We start from the raw sequence: 17,143 nt of genomic DNA on the forward strand, positions 1-17,143 counted from the left end.
TTTCCAAATTAATTTGTTTCTTTGTGTGTTCAAGTTCTATGTTTTCCTCTTCCTACTTAACCCCGTTGCAAAACCACCTTCAAATTCAACTAACCAAAAGGCTTGATCTGCAGCAACCATATATATATATATATATATATATATATATATATATATATATATATATCATCCATGGTTCTCTATATTTTCTTCCTGATCAGCTTTTCATTTCTTCTCATCATCCCCCATGCAACTCCATTACACTTCAACATCCCGGAAATCACAAGCAATGATCTAAATGTCAAAATAAGAGTCCATGAAGACGCTTATGTCTCAGCACAAGGCCTCCAAGTCACCCCAGACGAGCGAGGCCTAGCGCGAACGCAGAAAGCTGGTCGAGCCACATATATCGAACCTCTGCACCTCTGGGACAAGGCTTCTGGAAACCTGGCGGACTTCGTCACCCATTTCTCCTTTGTCATTGATTCAGAAGGAAATTCAACCCATGCTGATGGACTAGCATTCTTCCTCGTTCCCAATGTTTCTCATATACTTGTTACACCAGGCAGTGGCCTTGGTCTTCCGGTCGACAATGTTACAATGAACTCCACCACTACTCCATTTGTTGCTGTGGAGTTTGATACTTGCAAGTGGCCTAAATTTAATTGGACCGACCCTAATTACGCTCATGTAGGTATCAATATCAACTCAATGATATCTGTTACCACATCCAAATGGAAGGCTAATATCACTCGAGGGGGAGAAAATGAAGCTCGGATTAGTTATAGTTCTGACTCAAAAATCCTCAGTGTTGACTTCACTAGTTATTTTGGTAGCACCATAGTTCAACAAGGTAACCTTAGTCACAAAATTGATCTGCGCAAGTACTTACCGGAATGGGTTGATTTTGGATTTTCAGCCTCAACTGGGGAACTTTATGAGAAGCATACTATCAAATCATGGAATTTCAGTTCTACAGATCTGGTGCCGACGCTGAGCCCCAAACCGAAAGGAAAGAAGGAGAACAAGACAGCCGTAGTGGTGGGTTCAAGTGTTGGCTCATGTGTTTTGGTTGGTGGATTGGGTTTGATTGCAATTTTCTTGTGGAAGAGAAGGAGTAGAGGAAAAGAAGAAGATGGGGCTTTTGTCTTTGATCTATCCATGGATGATGAATTCGAGAAGAGTGCTGGACCAAAGAAGTTCTCATACAATGAGTTGGCTCATTCGACAAATAACTTTGCTGAAGAAGAAAAGCTTGGAGAGGGAGGGTTTGGTGGGGTTTATCGAGGTTTCGTAAGGGAGTTGGCTTCTTATGTTGCTGTGAAGAGGGTGTCAAGAGGTTCTAAGCAAGGACTTAAAGAGTACGCATCAGAAGTTAAGATCATTAGCAGATTAAGGCATAAGAATCTGGTGCAGCTCATTGGTTGGTGCCATGAAAAACATGAGATGCTACTCGTTTATGAGTTCATGCCAAATGGGAGCTTAGATTCCCATCTTTTCAAAGCAAAAAGCTTATTGACATGGCCGATGAGGTACAAAATTGTCCGAGGCATGGCCTCTGCTTTGCTCTATCTACACGAAGAGTGGGAACAATGCGTGTTGCATAGAGATATTAAAGCAAGCAACATTATGTTGGATTCAAATTTCAATGCCAAACTTGGGGACTTTGGGCTAGCTAGGCTTGTTGATCATGAAAAAGGATCGCAAACAACACTTTTGGCAAGGACAATGGGATACATGGCTCCTGAATGTATCATTACGAGCAAGTCTAGTAAGGAATCAGATGTCTACAGCTTTGGAATCATTGCACTGGAAATAGCATGTGGAAGAAGACCCATTGATGTCAAGGAAAAAAAAATTCAAGCAAGACTAGTGGAGTGGGTTTGGGACCTCTACGGAACAAGAAAGCTCTTTGAGGCAGCAGACCCAAATTATATGCTGATTTTGATGAGCAAGAGATGAAATGTATGATGATTGTTGGGCTTTGGTGTGCTCATCCTGATGAGAATCTGAGGCCTTCAATAAGACAGGCAATTCATGTGCTTAATTTTGATGCTCCACTTCCCATTCTCCAATCAAAGATGCCTGTACCAACATATTTTGCTCCTGATCAATTGCAAGCCCTGCCAGCTGTTGGGAAACGGGCAAGTTTTAAAAACTTTTCGAGGGATTTTGATTCATAGATCTTGATTCATCACATAGAGACAAGTTTTACGCAAAAATAAAAATATGATGTATCATTCAATTAACAGATTGAATACTTACATCAAAGGTCTGAGTAAATCTTTAAAACTTTCCTCTAAAGTGAATGTTCTCACTTATTGTAGATCCCTTAGCAAGATGCCTTCTTCTTGGATCTCCATCTTCTTGGTAATTGTTTTGCCTTTAGGAATCACTCATAAGCCTCTATGAATGACCTTGGAAAACTAGGCTTGTGGGAGCCTCCATTAAATGAGAACATAAATCCTAATTTTCTAGAGAGAGAAAATAAATTCATTTTTCCTTCTCATTAAAAATCACACCTAAAATATACATAGACCATGTATATTTATAAGCAACATAAAGGTAAAGAAAAAGAAACAACTAATCCTTCTCAATCTCTAATTCACATGTCTCAAATCTAATATGATTCCAATATCAAGTTGGGCTATGAGTGAGAATCCATTGGGCCTATTATTTTATTGGCTACAATGAATTAATAATTGGCCCGGTCCATGGACCCAATTCAATTAATTCATAAATTAATTTCTACTCCACTAAAAGAAATTAATTGAACTCCAATTAAATAATAAATAAATTCTAAGTCAATATTGCACTTTGACCCCTCTATGCATAATTAGTTATCGGATAAATAAAGCCATCAATCCGACTACTTAATTAATATATTTATTTTGATACCTTTGATTATTTCTGGCTCGATCACAATAAAACATTTGTTTGACAAAAATAATAATTTAAATAAATAAATATATAATAAATCATTTTGTCTAAAAATACACGAAGGCCTTCGAATTTACTTTGTGATCAATCATAATCAATACAAAATAAATACAAGTAGCAATGATGCAAATATTGAAAATATAACCCTCTAACTATTAATTACATAACTACCCAAAGTGTCGGTCTAAGGATCCCGAAGAATCCGCCAAACAAATCAAAGTAATTATTAATTAATAAAAGAGTCTATACTTTTCTCATGCTTAAGAGTCAAATGCCATGACGGTGATAGGGAGTAATTGCATACGACGGCTCTCGCAATATATCTCAACCTAACGCAGATCCAGTTCAAGTCTTAATTAATTATGAGTCCATCCATAATTACCGACTATGAACAATTTATAATTACTATTTATATATCATGCATTGATTGCCATCACATACATATATATAAATATTTCTTGTAATTACATGGACACAATCAATTTCATAGTGAATCGAAACATAATACATTGAATTCACCAATTATATAAATCATAAATATTTCAGATATGTCAGGAACATATGTCACTATAATCCAGATAGGAATTTGCTATGCCAGGGCATATAAATCCCAACAGCTCCCACTTGCCCTCATAGCCAATTCAAATTGCACCTAACTCCAATGTTATCCAGATGATGATCAAAATTATTGATCAATGACACCTTTGATAATTGATCAACAAAGTTGTGTTCTAATGCAATGTTCTAACTACAAGTGCATTTTCTTGCCGGACAATATCATATAGAACATAATACTTCCTCTCAGTGTATCTTGTTCCTCTATGGAACCTTGGGTCATTGGTTTGGACTACTTCTGCACTATTGTCACAACATAGCTCAATAGGCAGGCTAGTATACTCCACAACCTCTAAATCAGTGAAATTAAACTAATAGGCTTCCTTTGCCGCCTTTAAGGCTGCAATATATTCCACCTACAGGTTTGAGTTAGCAGTTGAAATCTGCTTAACAATCTACCAACTGATCTCCCTTCCATTAAGTGAACATACACTAAGTCATGAACCTCATAGTATCTACTTCTGATTGAAAATCAGAACTAGCATACCTGACTAGGACCATATCATCACATCCATAAATGAATATGATATCATTGGTTCTCCTTAGGTACTTAATGATATTTTTCACAATAGACCAGTTGTCAAGTCCAGTATTAGACTGATCTCTATTGACTATCCCTACTATGTAGCGGATGTCCTGTTTGGTATAGACCATGGCATATATGAGACTCTCATATGCCGAAACATATTGTTCCAGTCTCATTTGCTTAATCTCCTTTGATAGTCTTGAAAAACTACTTACTAGAGAGAGCCATCCATATCAATAAAGCAAGAACTCATTTTTTTAGTTATGCATACCAAACCTGGTCAAAACTTTATCAATGTAGGATTATTAAGATAAGCCTATTTTCCTTTTAACTTGATCTTGCAAAAACTTGATCCTAGGAATCTAGCTTACATCCTGAAAATCCTTCATTTAAAAGTAATTGAACAACTACCTCTTTATCGATGACAAAACTTTCACATCATTCTAAATGTGTAGGATGTCATCAATATATATAGAATTAGAAAAATAATGACATTCCCTTATACACTCATGATTTATTCACTAAGAAATCTTCTGGTATCTTTTTGTAGATTAACTTGCCTTCCATAGGAATCACCCTACTAGAAAGTTCTACAAGATCCCAGAATTTATTAGAATATATAGATTCCAACTCTGATTTCATAGTAACTCACCAAAACGATCTGTATCCACATCGGTTCACGCTTCCGTGTAGCTTACTGGGTCCAACTCATGTTTAATAGGGATGTCCATAATGGTCTCACCTAAAAACATGATTCTGTCGAATTGGATGATAATCCTCCCACTACATCAATGTACCGATGCAAGAATCTATGTAGTAGATGATGCTAACGCATCAATAGGGAATTCATATATTATTCTCAATCTCTATAATAAGTGTGTTCACATGTGGTACATCTGGTACTCATACCAAATTCTCTAACATTATGCTACTAGGTATGTGATTCATAATATGATTCTCCTATAGATAAACAGTGAGTGAAAACAATCAACTTTTATCTTTGAGATCATAAAATAATCCATCCTAGTGACATTTAGAGTAGCTATCAAATCTAGCATGCCTATGATCTGCTTCCAACTTACTTGTCCATATCAAGCGCACATGTACAAGACTACCCCATATGTGCATATGATTCAAACTAATATTTAATAAAAAAACACAGCTCAACGGTATCCTTGAGACAGACTAAGATGGAATGCAGTTCATAATGCGCATCGATGTCATTAACGCTAAACTCTTAAATGAAAGAGATAATGTAGCATAGTTGATCATAGATCTAACCATGTTAAGTGGAATTCTGTTATTCCTATTTGACACCTAAATACATTTAGCGTCAATTGCGGAAAACTGGTACATAATACCCTCATTGACCATATAGTCTTTGCACTATCCCAAGAAATACTCATATCCTCGATCAGATCGAAGTGTCTTGACAAGTTTACCTAATATGTGTTCCACATCAGTCTTAACCTTCTCAGAAAATACCAAGAGTTTAAGACTTGTGTTGCATCAGATAAACTTATCCAAAACGTGAGTAATCTTGCTTGGATGTTCGTAAGACCACACGTGTCAGTGTGTACCGACTCCAATTGTCCTTTATGTCTATTTCATCTGGCTGATTAAGCCTTAAGAGTTATCTATCCTTCAAAACAGGGTTCACAAGTTTGGTTTAGGCTCCCCTGCCTCACTAGGTAATTAACCTTCTTTGACCAATCTTTGAATCTTATTTTGATTGATAACAACCCAAAAATAGACATTAAAAATACAATGAATCAGGAATAACAATTTTTCTCTTAACATTAAATCTAGAAGATGCAACATTAGTTTTTACATCCTGCAAATCTTAGGAGTTTGTGATTATAGTATATTAACCATCTTTCAATGCACCAGAAGCAATCGCATATCTATTCAATTTTATAAAACCAGTTTTACAAAATAACAACACAGTTTTTATAAACCATAAGTGAAACAAAAATTAGATTGCGTCTAACTTCTGTGCATAAAGATAGTTCTCTAATACTAATATCCTCATACTCTCTAATTTCAGATATAATACTCCCACTGACCTAACTACAACCTTGGCATCAGGTCAAAAGATAAATATATATCCATATCATCAAGGCTTCTGGATTCCCAAAATCCTTACGATGAATTGCAAACATGTTTAGTGGCTCCAGAATCTATCCATCAGGAATTAATAGATGCAACCACATAACATGGCTCAATGATTAAATATATATTTTCTTGTACCACGTCATTGCTTAGACAGTTCGTCCTTTAGTGTCTTCGTTAGCAGCAAAAGAAACAATTTAATTTGTCCTTAACATACATTGCCTTATTCCCTTTAACCTTTTGGATATCCATGTTTTGTGCTAGCCTAGTCCTATTATCATCATTCTTCTTTACTTTGCCCTTCCACTTGGGCCTAGAAGAAGATGGTATAGACTAAGTTAGATTGATAGGAACGCCTAAACTCTTGATTATCCCTTCATCTGTTACCAATTCTATAAGAATATCAGCGAGTGTGAACTCAAACTGATTCCTTATTTAGTTCACTCTAACAGAGTCGAACGAGTTTGGTAATAAGACAATAATCATGTCAACTTGAAACTTACCACCCAAGTCAGCCCTATTGATCTCCAGCTAATTTTAAATAATAAACAATCATTTTCCAAAATTCGATTTCATATTGGAGTTCCTTAGGCTATCTTGATGTTATTCAAGTCTGATATAGTACTTTAGCATACTCTCTATCTAATCTCACCAAAACATCTTATTGACATTTAACACGATGCTTGAAGAAAATAAAATAATGTAAATGTTAGCTTTGGAGCGTATTCGAGGTAAACTCTAGAATATTGCACCAATTCATCTCATTTGCCTTATTTCACTTATTCAATGCATTGGGTATCTTAAAGTAAAAGAATTAGGTTTTAGGAGTAGTAAATACATTTGTACCACCACATTGTGAATAAAATATCTAAATTCCTTTTCTAGTCATTATAAATGAAATCCACATATATTGAAATTAGTAAGCAGATAAAATGGATTAGACATAATTAGTCTGAATATAAATGCATTCATACAATATGCAAGGTGAATTATTAATACTGTCATGCATATTTAAAATTAAAATGGGTTTGTTTACCACATAATATAATAAATCTCAATTGAATAAGAGATCATTATCATTATTGGTGATCAATCCCTTTTAATTAATACGGGTCCCTCAACTCTTTAGCATAATAAATCAACCAATCAATATGTCAATAACTTATCATGTTAGAGGAGTTCATTATTACTAATGTTGAGATTCATTTACTATTAGGCGAGCACTTCCATTAAAATAATATGTGGGTCCCTTAACCACTGCATGAAAAATCGGATAACCAAGACATTAATAACTTATTCGGTTGGCGAAGTTCATTATTGCTATTAGCGGGCAAATCCCATCATCTCCATATCTCTTAAGACAATGCCTTGTCTATCTATATGAAATAATTCCCGATTATGTTTAGCCTTTCTAAAATCACCTAATGTAGACCACTCCGTTGGGGAGCTAACAATATTGATTTTAGATTGAGTGTATAACGTTATTAATGCTCTAATGAAAAATAAAACATTAAATATCTTGTCATTATAATCTAGGCTCTTTAAATCATGCGTAGGGCCTTATTTTTAAAGATCTAATTACAATGAACATTTAATATTATTATTTTCATGAGACAACCATTCTTGTAATATTAAGACTCTTCAAATCATGCGTGGGGCCTTATTTTTGAAGATCTAATTACAATGGTGTTAATAATGAAGGCCATGGGGCAATGTATAAAAATCCCCGCTCCCACTCAATTTTTAATCATTCATAATTAGGGTTTTCATTTTATTCATTTACATGATATAATGCATGCAAAACGTCTTGATTTTAATCCAATTAAATTTAGAAAATATTTGGACTTTAAATGATTCATTAATATTTAATTTGAGACACACTTTAAAAATAATTTACAAAAATAATTTTTCGTTTCCCAATAAGTGCTCTCAAATTAATTAGTAATCAAATCCAATTAATTTTCATAATTTAATTAATATAAATCAAGTCATTTAATTAAATATCATGGATCCAATGCATGAATAATAATAATAAACAATTAATTATTCCATGCATCAGTTAAATAAATAAATAACAGACAGAAGCAATTTAAATGGCCAATGGATTCAGCTTTTAACATTTATATGCTCTAAGTAATGCGCGAGGGTCTATCATTAGCCGCGTCACATGGGATTATTTCCCATCAATCCCTCTTGATCTCCGGCCAAAACCTTGTCGCCGACAACTCTCCGGTCGCCGGAAAATCGCCGAAAAATTCCAGAAATTAAATTAGGCCTTAAAAAAATTCCAGAAAAATTCTGAAAAATTTCTAAAAAATCCCAGAAAATTCCTGAAGCCTAATTTAACCCTCTTGGACCTTCTTGAAGCTTCATAGCATTCTTTGACGAAGATTACATGGCTTTAAAAATATTTACAATTTGAAATACAATGGAAAAAAAATTAAATTACATCATTGAACTTTCAAACGGCTAAATCAAAACCTTAATTACATTCATCCAAAGATAAAATTACATTAATTTAACCTATAAGCTTCATCCATTACCCAACCATACATCGTCATTCGTTCACAATTATTCATACATCATCATTTATCAATATATATCAACATATTAAATCATACATCAACATACATCAATAAAAATATATATGAATATAATTTTGGATCCATGAATGATGATTTTCATAAAATCATGATCTCTAGTAATGAATCAAACCATTCTCTGATACCACTGTTAGGAAACGGGCAAGTTTTAAAAACTTTTCGAGGGATTTTGATTCATAGATCTTGATTCATCACATAGAGACAAGTTTTACGCAAAAATAAAAATATGATGTATCATTCAATTAACAGATTAAATACTTACATCAAAGGTATGAGTAAACCTTTAAAACTTTCCTCTAAAGTGAATGTTCTCACTTATTGTAAATCCTTTAGCAAGATGCCTTCTTCTTGGATCTCCATCTTCTTGGTAATTGTTTTGCCTTTAGGAATCACTCATAAGCCTCCATGAATGACCTTGGAAAACTAGGCTTGTGGGAGCCTCCATTAGATGAGAACATAAACCCTAATTTTCTAGAGAGAGAAAATAAATTCCTTTTTCCTTCTCATTAAAAATCACACCTAAAATATACATAAACCATGTATATTTATAGGCAACATAAAGGTAAAGAAAAAGAAACAACTAATCCTTCTCAATCTCTAATTCACATGTCTCAAATCTAATATGATTCCAATATCAAATTGGGCTATGAGTGAGAATCCATTGGGCCTATTATTTTATTGGCTACAATGAATTAATAATTGGCCTGGTCCATGGACCCAATTCAATTAATTCATAAATTAATTTCTACTCCACTAAAAGAAATTAATTGAATTCCAATTAAATAATAAATAACCTCTAAGTCAATATTGCACTTTGACCCCTCTATGCATAATTAGTTATCGGATAAATAAAGCCATCAATCTGACTACTTAATTAATATATTTATTTTGGTACCTTTGATTATTTCTGACTCGATCACAATAAAACATTTGTTTGACAAAAATAATAATTTAAATAAATAAATATATAATAAATCATTTTGTCTAAAAATACACGAAGGCCTTCGAATTTACTTTGTGATCAACCATAATCAATACAAAATAAATACAAGTAGCAATGATGCAAATATTGAAAATATAACCCTCTAACTATTAATTACATAACTACCCAAAGTGTCGGTCTAAGGATCCCGAAGAATCCGCCGAACAAATCAAAGTAATTATTAATTAATAAAAGAGTCTATACTTTTCTCATACTTAAGAGTCAAATGCCATGACGGTGATAGGGAGTAATTGCATACGACGACTCTCGCAATATATCTCAACCTAACGCGGATCCAGTTCAAGTCTTAATTAATTATGAGTCCATCCATAATTACCGACTATGAACAATTTATAATTACTATTTATATATCATGCATTGATTGCCATCACATACATATATATAAATATTTCTTGTAATTACATGGACACTATCAATTTCATAGTGAATCGAAACATAATAAATTGAATTCACCAATTATATAAATCATAAATATTTCAGATATGTTAGGAACATATGTCACTATAATTCAGATAGGAATTTGCTATGCCAGGGCATATAAATCCCAACACCAGCAACCATGCCAGTATCCACTTTTATGGCCCCTTCCTCAGTGTATGGTGCTAGTGGTTCTGAAGGATGCCAAGCCCAATATTCAACCAATAGCTGCAATATTGATTCCTTCAAGTTCAACTCATCTTTTACAGCTTCTGGTGGTACATAATTTTCGCACGCTTAGATGTGTGGAAATATCCTAAATATATTAAGCTCAAAATGTGTGTGATGTTTGTGTGTGGTATTTTTTTTTTTTTTTTTTTTTTTTTTTTTTTTTGGCTTAGCTCTTCTTTACAATTAGCATTGTTAAAATGTGTACGTGATGTGTGTGTATTTTTTTCCTTCTTCCCTTTGCTTTACAATTAGCATTGTTATTGTTATTGCCACTCGTTGATCATCTTTGGTATTGTTATTGTAAGTATCAAGTGCTATGACTTGAGCAAAGAGTTTGTTTGGTAACAAATGTTGTCAGGGGTGGAGCTAGGGGGCCATGGCCCTTCCAAAATTTTTGGATTTTTTTTTTACCATCTCTTAATTGTTAATTAATTTGTAAATTTTATCTCTAAATCTATTAAAATTTTTAATTCCCCCACAAAATATTTTTAATACATATATTGACCAGTTAATTTTTTTGAAAATTATATTAATAGCCCTAAATATTAATTAAAATTTAAATATTTTTCAACTTGCACTCTTTGAACTAAACTTTTAAAAACTCAAATATTATGAAACAAAAATTTAAGCTCATTATTGTTATAGTCATTTTTTTTTTTGGGTAAATAATTATTATAATCGTTATCTCAATACATTGTCATTTTATTTATATATACACGCACAATATCTATAATATTAATTCAAGAGAGAAAAAAAAAGAATAAAATAATTAATGTTCCCTCATGTTTGGTAAAAATGCATGAAACATTTTTTGTCAAACATTTATTTTTAAATGGTATTTACAAGAAAAATATTTAAAATTATATAACAATCAGAAAGAAGATAAACTAAAGTATTGTGAGACTCTCAATAACAATAATAATATTATCTATATACTTTTAGTTATTACTTTCTAAATAACAAATTTTATAATTATTTGTATCTTGTTCAATAATAATCTTGTTGATTTTTTTAGTTAAAATTCATTTTGTTGTTGAATTGTGGAATCTACTTAATTTTCTTATTCCAAAAATTAGATTTTTGAAAAATTAAAACAATTGATAAAGAAAATTTGATTTTCTAACAATGTTTATTTCTTTACATTTCTTCTCTATAATTTTCTTCTAGCATCAATTTATTTATTTATTTATTTGTCCAAGTTGTATTTTTTTTTTTTTTTTGAATGAATTTTCTCAAGATACATATACTATGACCAGTATTTTAAAATAATTTATATTATAATTCATTTTTAAGTTTTTTTTTAAAAATTTTTGTTATATAGTGAAATTCGGACCCTAACCTTAAATTTTTGGCTCCGCCCTTGAATGCTATGACTTTACTTTCTATGTTATCTATTTGCGATTTGAGATATTTTTTAGGACAACAATCTATTACAATTCATTCTACATATCGCTCTCTGAAAATTTTGACGGTCACTCTTTTCTACGACTGAAAATGCAGTTCAATGGTCAAAAAGCCACAGCGGAAAACATAAACTTCGGAATTTTACAATCTGCATTGCAACAAATCAAAAAATGTTGTAATATTACAACATACCTTAAAATTAGTCCATTACTTTTGTCTTCTTATAACTAACCTGATGCTTCCCCTGATCAAGGATATGTACAGGGAACCTGTATGCTATAACCAGCAAAATTGATTAAACTTTCTTTGTACTCTTGGGAAGTCAATCTTCAGAGTACAAGGTGAGCTTTCAACTTCATTTTCATCTTCTTCAGAACATTATTTATGCAAATCATATTGATCTCATCCACTACTTAAAAGAATCTATAGAACTGTTTTGTTGAGGAGGATTTAGTGCATTAAACCTTTTTGAATTTTTTTCTTTTTATCAAAAAAAAAAAAAAAAAAAAAAAAAAAACTCCAAAAAAATTTCGCTTAATTATCCAAGAGACATTTACCTTCCTAAACTATTTCATTTCTTGCAACAAGTCAGTTCACGGTTTAAAATCCAACACGTGTGTCACGTGACTAAGCAAAAATTTCAAAAGGCAAAAATAAACCAATGACAATAAATTAATATTATATATAGAAATACATATATATATATACACACTGTATATACGTCCCTCCACCCTCCCTCTCTCCAACTACCTCCACCAGTCTATGTCCATCACCTCCAACACCTACCCCATCCAAGGCCATCACCTCTACCGTCCCTCCGTGGCCCCACCACCACCGCTCTCCGCCGTCCGTCCATGGCCATCATCCTTCTTCCCTCACAACAACCTCCACCGTCCACGACCGCCACCACTCCCTCTTTCTTTCCGATCCACCTCCCTCTCTTTATTTATTTTCTTTCTTTGATCTCCAACTCCGGGGACGACAAGAACGATGAAAAGGCGGAAAATCATTCAACAAAGATATGTTTTTGTTGCAAAGATCGGTGTTTGGAGGAGAATTGAATGAACGAATAACACATTTTTTTGGGACAGTTGCGATTGGGTTGGTCTGGTGATCGACAAAAACAAATTTTTGAGGCTTTCGCTAGTGAATTTGTTGCTTTTGTGAATATGGTTCTTGTGATTGGGTTTTGATACGACTTTTTTATTACGCAGGAAAATTGTGTTTCCATGGGTTAAAAACAGAGAGAAAGGAAGGGGGGTTCTACTATTTTTCAATTTCTTGTTGGGGTTGGAAGTGGATTAGAGAAAGATAGAGGTGGATTGCAGAGAGAGGGGGAGGCGGTGGTATTTTTCAATTTCTTGTTGGGGTTGGAAGTGGATTAGAGAAAGATAGAGGTGGATTGCAGAGAGGGGGAGGCGGTGGTGGCATCCATGACGGCGGAGGTGATTGTTTGGGGAAGAAGAAAATATTAATATTTCCGTGTGTAAATAATATATATATATATATATATATATATATATATATATAAATAATGTTATTTTTAATATTTTTAAAATCAGCAAAATTATTGATAAAGATAGGATCATTTGTCAAATTTTCATTGGACATAGAGACTATAATGGCCCTATCAACAACTCAAATTGGATTTTAGAGGAAACAACGCCATTTGATTGGTGGGCAAAAAAGGCCATTTTATTTTTCAGTTAACTGTTGTTTGACGCCGTTCAAGAGTTTCTTGCAATCAGTTCATGACTCAGGAGGTTTTGTTTAGTGCATTTAACCCTATATTAAATTTATCACTCTCATGAAGAAACAAGCATGTTGAGATATGAAGATACAAGCATGTTGAGGATTATTATAAAGAATTTGCAAGTTGTAAAGGCTCATGGTCAGTCCATGACCTCAGTAGAGAGGGTGACTATGGTTCAACCAGAAGTGACTAACGTACATGAGCGCTACTACGCGGGAGTGTCAGGACTAGCTTGTTTCTGTTGGAATTTTTTAAAAATAAAATACATGGGTTTCATAGCCCTTTTCAACCCCATTGGTGGACACTATAAGAAACTCCTACAGAATTCTTGAAGTAATCAATTGATTAATCCTAAATTAATGCTTTATTTCTTGATTTCTACAAGTTTATTATTGATGTACGCCCAACAGCTTCTTCACTTAGCAACAGGGACGCCTACCCAAATCCGTTTCTCTCGGTACGTACTCTCTAGCTCAACGCCATGGAAATTCTCAAATACAAGAACAGGACTAAATATCATTTCCGTCCAAATATTCTGGTTCATGCTGTGTTCAAGGTCTATGTTTTTTTCTTCCTACTTATCATCCCCTCTGCAAAACCACTATCCTACGAAAACACCACCTTCGATGATTTTGATGGTTTTGCCTTTTTTCTTGCCCCCCACCGACTCCCTAACTCCTTCCTAACTCAGGAGCTGGCAATCTTGGTCTGGTTACTTCCAACCCAGCATTTGTTGCTGTTGAATTCGATACATATGTGAATGAATCGGACATAAATGGCAACATGTCCTCTGATCATGTGGGTATTGATCTCAGCAATATGAGATCCGTTAATGCCGTGGAATGGTCTTGGAGTGAAGTTACAAATGGGCAAAGAGCTAAAGCTTGGATTAGCTATAATTCTAGCTCAAAAAATTCAAGTGTTCTTGTGATTGATGATAGTAGTACTTCAAATTTCACTAGCCTTTCCTACATAGTTGATTTGAAGCAACATTTACCAGAGATGGTGACTGTTGGATTTTCTGGTGTCACTGGATATGTTATGTATGAAATCTACAACATTATCACGTGGGATTTCAGCTCTACTCTGCAAATTGCTGAAAATGTAACAAATTTTACAAGAAAGAAAAGCAAGACCTGGCTGTGGATTGTGGTGGGTGTTGGTGCTTGTTCTGTGGTTCCTGCTCTGGTATGGTTTGGCTATCGAAAGGCAAAGAACAGAAGGAAAACTGAAAACAATCCAATGTCTGCGGACTGTGAGTTGAGATGGGTGGAAGTTCTCATACAAGGAATTAGTGGTCGCGACCAATAGTTTTGCATATGAAGGGCTGCTCGGAGAGGGTGGGTTTGGACAGGTTTACAAAGGTTTCTTCAGTGATACCAACTCCAGTGTTGCTGTTAAAAAGATAATTCCAGAGTCAAGGCAAGGCATGAAGGAGTATCTCTTGGAAGTTAAAAGCATTAGTGGACTGAGGCACAAGAACTTAGTAAAACTCATCGGTTGGTGTCATGATCAAAAGCAGGAACTTCTCATTGTTTACGATTTCATGCCAAATAAGAGCTTGGATCTCCATCTTTTCAAAGAACAATACTTGTTGACATGGGAGGAGAGGTACAGGATCGTGTTAGGCCTAACATCGGCATTGATTTATATGCAAGATGAATGTGAACAATGTGTGCTGCACAGGGACATCAGATCGAGCAATGTTTTGTTAGATTCGAATTTTAATGCTAAGCTTGGGGATTTTGGGCTGGCTAGACTAATATAACACAAACAAGTGTCTCAAACAACAGATTTGATTGGGACACCGGGTTACGTAGCTCCTGAATACTGCCAGAATAGCAAAATTACCAAAGAATCAGATATCTGCAGCTTGGGGATTGTTGCTTTGGAGATAGTGTGTGGAAAGCACGCTATCAAACAAGGTGAAGCCAACGGTGAGAAATTTCTAATTGAATTGGTGAAGGTGGTATGGGGGAATTATGGAAGTAAAAATGTTCTTGAGGCGGCTTGTAACGACTCGAACCTGAGAGTCCGAATCGTTAATCGGGTCTTTATTCGAACCCGAGGTCAACTAAGGACACTACTGTCATTTCTTACGTCAATACCTAATATACGTGTCATTCGAGGGTTTTAAAAAATAGTAATAGCAATAATAATAAAAAGAGATCATAGTTACAAAATATGTCAAAACAGTCTATTAACCCATCGAATCTTGTGGGGGAGCGTCGCCCGCCACTTCCCTTTCGTATCCTAAAAAATATTAATAATAAAGGGGTGAGCATGAGCTCAGTAGAAAGTGTCTAAGACACACTTCTTTTGACCCCGTGAATCCACATAAGGAATAGAGTACAAGTAAGTGGGGTCATGCCTCGGGGAAAACAAGCAAAACGATAATACCAACAATGCATACTCAAGTCGTCTAACCACCAAAAGTGTAATGTATGCCAATGCAATGCCATGCCATGCAATGTCGCTCCCTATTTCCAAAATGACACCGTTTCAATTCTCTAAACCGTTAGTGCAATCCGACCCAAGGCACCTTCAAAGCGTCACGAGGGAGGGGTTGTCTAGCTTTCCCCAACCACATGGCACCTCCATGGCGTTGTCTGGGCCTAGGTAGCTCAACCACACTAGAGTCTCTCTCTAGCCCCCCTCTAGATCACACTAACACCACGGACCACTAGGCGCCTCCTAGGCGTCCGGGTTTTCACAACACTTTTCAAAAACTTTTCCCCAAAAACAATTTCATTTGTTTTTAAAACAAAATTTTCTCTTTTTACTTTCCCAATGATAAAGCATGAACCATGCAAATCCTTTAATGCCATGTCAATATATAAATTTCCTACATTTCATTCACATGATTCAAGCATGCTTAAAATATGAATTCCCACACAATATCACATTCTCATACTTTCTAAATCATAACATTTTACATACTTTCAATTAGCAAATCCAACAACTTAAATAGATAAAGTATAAAATATAATCATTCATTTTCATATTTACTACATCACTTTTGATAACAATTTGAAAACATAGGCATATAATACATCAACACTAAGCATGCTTATTCACCACAAAAGGTTTAATCATATTTCTAAGCTCACTTAACACCTAGCATGCCTTTATCACTTAAATACCAACAACCACAACAAACATAATCAAGAAAAATTAAATTTAAGCATGCTTAGAGTCTAATTAAAAGAAAACTTCACAAGAAATCCAAGAAATTGTATATTAGAGCACCCCTACCTCAAAATGTCGAAAACCCCCAATTTGAACCCTAGATTTTGAATTTCCTAGGGTGCGCCAAATGATAAATTGCTTACACCCATGCGTAGATCTCGCTGAGCTCTCCGTTTTGCCACAAACGGAACCAAAAATCTCCTAACGGTTGGGGATTAATTAAAACTTGAAATTTGAGAAGAAAGAAAAAAGAAAAAGAAAAGATAAGGATAAGGCTTACGGGAGAGAGAGAGAAAAAGAAGAAGTGAGGCCAAAAACATGGCCTCTTGGCCACATAAAAAAAAAATTAATGGTGGGTCTTACCAACAAAA

At 34.4% G+C, this 17,143-nt stretch overlaps 2 pseudogenes; both read left to right on the forward strand.

Moving 5' to 3' along the window:
* Positions 1-171: 171 nt before the first annotated feature.
* On the forward strand, positions 172-10,319 carry LOC132295809 (L-type lectin-domain containing receptor kinase IX.1-like; annotated as a pseudogene).
* An 18-nt stretch (positions 10,320-10,337) lies between these two features.
* Positions 10,338-15,720, forward strand: LOC132295810 (L-type lectin-domain containing receptor kinase IX.1-like; annotated as a pseudogene).
* Positions 15,721-17,143: the final 1,423 nt, after the last annotated feature.

The sequence above is a fragment of the Cornus florida genome, unplaced genomic scaffold (assembly GCF_030987335.1).
Source record: "Cornus florida cultivar Cherokee Brave unplaced genomic scaffold, ASM3098733v1 CherokeeBrave_3.0.0_Hap2_Chr02, whole genome shotgun sequence".
In the NCBI taxonomy this organism is placed as follows: domain Eukaryota; kingdom Viridiplantae; phylum Streptophyta; class Magnoliopsida; order Cornales; family Cornaceae; genus Cornus; species Cornus florida.